Source organism: Medicago sativa, chromosome 7 (assembly GCF_051527215.1).
Source record: "Medicago sativa cultivar Bolivia chromosome 7, Bolivia_mono, whole genome shotgun sequence".
Taxonomy (NCBI): domain Eukaryota; kingdom Viridiplantae; phylum Streptophyta; class Magnoliopsida; order Fabales; family Fabaceae; genus Medicago; species Medicago sativa.
In genome coordinates, this window is record NC_140755.1 from 60,519,043 (window position 1) to 60,523,789 (window position 4,747).

Consider the following 4,747-nt stretch of genomic DNA (forward strand, 5'->3'; position numbering starts at 1 on the left):
CGAATTCGTTGACACCAAATCTCAACCGTCAATTTAATTTCATCAAAGGCTTATATATTTCTATTTTGTGTGTACTGTTTCTCACAATCGCATAATATTTTTCTTTTCAATCATTGAAAAACTGAAATTGAAAACGGCATCATGATACTCTTTATTATCTTCTACAAATTGTAATTCTCAGCTGCACATCCATTGATATTTATTTAATGTTTGCATCTCTATAATCTATTTCCTCTTGTTAATTCAACGTTTTGAATTGCAGACAAAAGTAGTTTAAACAATGATGGACTTTGTAATTTAGAGCATTATGGAGAACATCAATTTTTCAACAAAATACCATAAATAATTGAGTTTACTAACATCACGTCCATTTATAAATCGATGAAGAACCTTCATTCTCATGATAATTTGTTTGTCCTTGAAATCAATCATTTCCAGCAAAAAATATTACAATTAAAGAGCTAAGATTGGTTTACCATAAAAGAAATAAAGAAAAAGATTCACCTACACCAAAAGAATTGAAGACTTCTTAGGGTCTTAAATGAGTAATTATGAACCTTTGATTAAATTTAAATGGAGGGTTGAGATTTGGTGTCAACGAATTCGTTGACACCTGGTGTCAACGGATCCTAACTCATATATATATATATATATATATATATATATATATATATATATATAGAGAGAGAGAGAGAGAGAGAGAGAGAGAGAGAGAGAGAGAGAGAGAGAGAGAGAGAGAGAGAGAGAGAGAGAGAGATCCATTGACTCCAAGAGTAAGTATGAATTGTTACTCCACATCTTAACCATTGATTTTAATTTTAATTGATGGTTGAGATTAATTACTATTATTCTCTAACATAAGGTTTTAGTGCTCCTTCTTCCTAAACAACCCAACACCTATACGGCAATCTCTGTTCTCAAATAAATGGATTACTCTTTGGAACGTGTGGTGTGCAGGTGATTTTTACCTTCAACCTCTTGGATCTGGCATAGAAGATCATGCAATTCGGTGATACGATACCGTTATGATTTTATTCCATAATTTTCTTGCATGTTAAAATTCTATATTATCAATATGAATAAGCGAATACAAAGAACATTTATTCAATTAAATCATAAATCATATATTTCTTGATGGCAGGTGGTTTGGATTTTAATTTAAAAGAAAAAGTTTCCGATTGCATAGTCCATTTATTTGGATTGTTTTCACCGGTGTATTCTCATGGGTTATTTAGGAAGGAGTAGTAAAACCTTATGTCAGGGATTAGTAGTGATTAATCATAACCATCAATTAAAATAAAAATCAATGGTCTAGATTTGGAGTAACTCTTTGTACTTACTCTTGGAGTCAATGGATCCCACCTCATATATATATATATATATGGGTTATGTTACAAGCCACCCTTTGGTGGTGTCTTTTATCAAGTCACACCTTAAGGTGTGATTTTCACTTTTTAGTTATAACTTTGATAAAAGACACCTTCTTAAAAGTAAGTTGGTGTCTTTTCGCAAATGCTCATAGAGTAACTTGATAAAAGACACCTTCACAAAAGGTGTCTTCTATCATAACCCTATATATATATATATATATATATATATATATATATATATATATATATATATATATATATATATATATATATATATATATATATATCGTACATTTGGACATGAGATAACCAATCATGAACAATCTTTGAAATATTTTCCAATTTTGAAATATGAGATAACCAATAAAAAATAAGATTGACGTGTTTTCTCCATTTGGTCATGATGTATCCAATAGGACGCGAGTTTTGACGTGTTTTCCTTTTATTGTATGAGAGTGTCTTGTAAAGGGATTTATATATATCCTCAATGATGTAGGCTCAGGGAGATACAAGTTGTTGAGCTGATTAAAAAGAGATCAGGCATGCCTTTATCATCATCATCATCCTTTAGTATGATTTCAGATATCTATATACACCATATTTTAATTAAGTTTATTTTTGATGTTGGTTATATATAGTCGTCATATTTGTCCTATTATCGTCTAAATAGAAGTATAAAGAGTCATATATATATATATATATATATGGGGTTGTTAACTTGCACCCACCTAAAAACACTAAGGTGCAAGTTAACAAGCTGCACCTACCAGTGATTATCACGTACATTGAGCTTTTTTAGGTAGGTTGAAGAACTCTTCATCTGTCATTTGATTTAATTCATTTACTTTTCCAAAACATTCTAAATACATATGTTTCTTATATTTTTAATTTATACAATTGTTCTTGGCTATTTCGTGACAACAATAATGTGGTTCAACTCTTATATTGTTAGTAGATATAGCTGAATTTGCCACCTCTTTTTCACTCAAACATGTGCGTTCCTCCCACAAATCAAGTAAGTCACCTTGTGTTATTTTGAAATGTATTTTGAAGGAGTAGTATTTTTTTTTATTTTAGTGAGGTTTGTGGTTGGAGTTCTTTAAGCCTTTTATTGAATATTTTGTTTGGTTTCATACTATTTTTTTCAATTTTTTTTTTGTTTTTATTTTTTGGAAAATGTATTATGTATATATATAGAGACCATAAGGAAAGGAGTTTGATTTATTAAAATATGAAGAGGAAATCACAAACACGAGAACGAGTAGCCGAGTAGTTTGGAAAAGAAAGTTAGCATTAGTATTAGAAAGAAAGAAAGAAAAAAAAATCAACAATATGAAAACCACAAACAAAGAAAAAGGCAAGACAATGATCTGTATGACTTGGATAATTTTAATGAGGATCAGAAGTATGGTTCATCCAAGAAGTTGTGTATGAGGTAACCAATGAGAAACAATCTTTAACATATCTTTTTTATTTTGAAATATGAGATAACCAGTAGAAAATAAACTTTGAGATGTTTTCCTTTTACGATAAAAGGAAAACACGTCAAAGTTTATTTCCCAATAGCTATATATCATATGTCAAAACAGATAAATATGTTAAAGGTTGTTCCTCATTGGTTTCTTCGTGTCCAATCTCCTTTAATATAAGAAAGGAATATGCTGTGGAAAATATATTATTACCCCATCCTTATTGTCTGCCACGTCAAAGAATCAAGGGTAAATAAAGTCTAAAATTTACTTTAGCTGACTAAATGACCTCACTTAACTATTATGATGTCAATCTAACTACAAAATGCTTAAAGTTAGGTTCATTTGCCCCTCAAAATTTGATTCCCATTATATTATAACTAAATAAGATAGATTCGGTTGACATAGAAATGAAAAAGTTGTCATTTGAAAGTACTTTTGTTTTGCTCACTATTTCCAATGTCATCAGTACAGCTATTACCTCATGAGAAAACTTTTTTTTACTTTAAACAAAACACTACATCCAATGACTGTTGAAAACTTGTCAAATCACTAAAAAAATATGGGGGGAAAATCCATTAATTTTACAGTCCAACATACACCGTAACACATAGCGTTTATTCTTGCATCCATAATTTTAGGACCATCACAGAATCATTCACATCCCAAAACATTAACATACATACACAACAATGGGCTTTCGTCTACCTAGTATCATTAAAAGGGCATCATCTTCAAAAGGCGTGAACGTGCCAAAAGGATATCTAGCGGTGTACGTAGGAGAGAAAACAATCCGATTTGTGATCCCTGTATCAAACTTGAACCAAACTTCATCCCAAGAATTGCTAAGCCAAGCTGAGAAACAATTTGGATATGACCATCCAATGGGAGGTATCACTATTCCTTGCTGAGACGAAGTTTTCTTAGAAATCACTTCTAACAATTTGGATATGACCATCAATTTTGTGTGTATTTAAGTTGAATTTGTAGTTGTGATGATATAAAAATTATCCGATCTTTTTAAAAATATAATATAATTAAGATACTAAAAGATATAGTCCAAAATCTCATATAAATAAAAGGCTTAAACGCACTTTTCACCCCCTAACTTTGCATAAGTTGCAATTTTGGCCCCTTATTAAAAAAAATAGCAATTTTGGCCCCTTTCGTCCAAAAACTGCTGAGAAGACGACACGTGTCCCCAAAAAGGGGCCATAATTGCAATTTTTTCTAAAGATAAGGGGTCAAAAAGCATATTTCCCTAAACATGGGGGGTCACTTTTGCCATTTTTTTTAATAGGGGACCAAAATTGCAACTTATGCAAAGTTAGGTGGTGAAAAGTGCGTTTAAGCCTAAATAAAATGATGTGGGAAACGTAATCGGTAATATTTCCTTCCATTCCTTTGTTTGTTATTATAAATAAAATAGACGAAGTCAAATAGGTACATGTATGACTGAGGAATGAGGATCGTACTTACATATACGGCTTCATCATTCATTACCTTATCGACATCAACAATCCAACAATACTCTACTTCTTTACGTCACGGACACGTTATAGACCTTTTTGGTATCCTATTTTTTTCTATTAAAAAATATGACTTTTCTATCTGTTTATCATTATTATTTCATGTTTGCTACATGCAACCTTCAACTTATGATTGTCTTTTTTTACTGGAATCCAACAAATATTAAGCGGACAAAAACACAAAAAAATAAACAAATATTAAGTGGAATAATAAATAAAATACATCTTTTTAGATTAAACTTTTGTTTTTTAATTTTACCCTTTCATTTAAACAATTTTATTACTTTTTTCATCTTCGTATCAATATATAAAGGTAATACACTTTTTTAGGTTGAATTTTTTCTTTTCAATTTTACCCATTCATTTAAACAATTTTTCA

General features: G+C 30.4%; 1 pseudogene; it reads left to right on the plus strand.

Annotated features, from left to right (window-relative positions):
- The first annotated feature begins 3,512 nt into the window (after nt 1–3,512).
- LOC146907331 (auxin-induced protein 15A-like) lies at nt 3,513–3,816 on the plus strand (annotated as a pseudogene).
- The last annotated feature ends 931 nt before the right edge of the window (nt 3,817–4,747 follow it).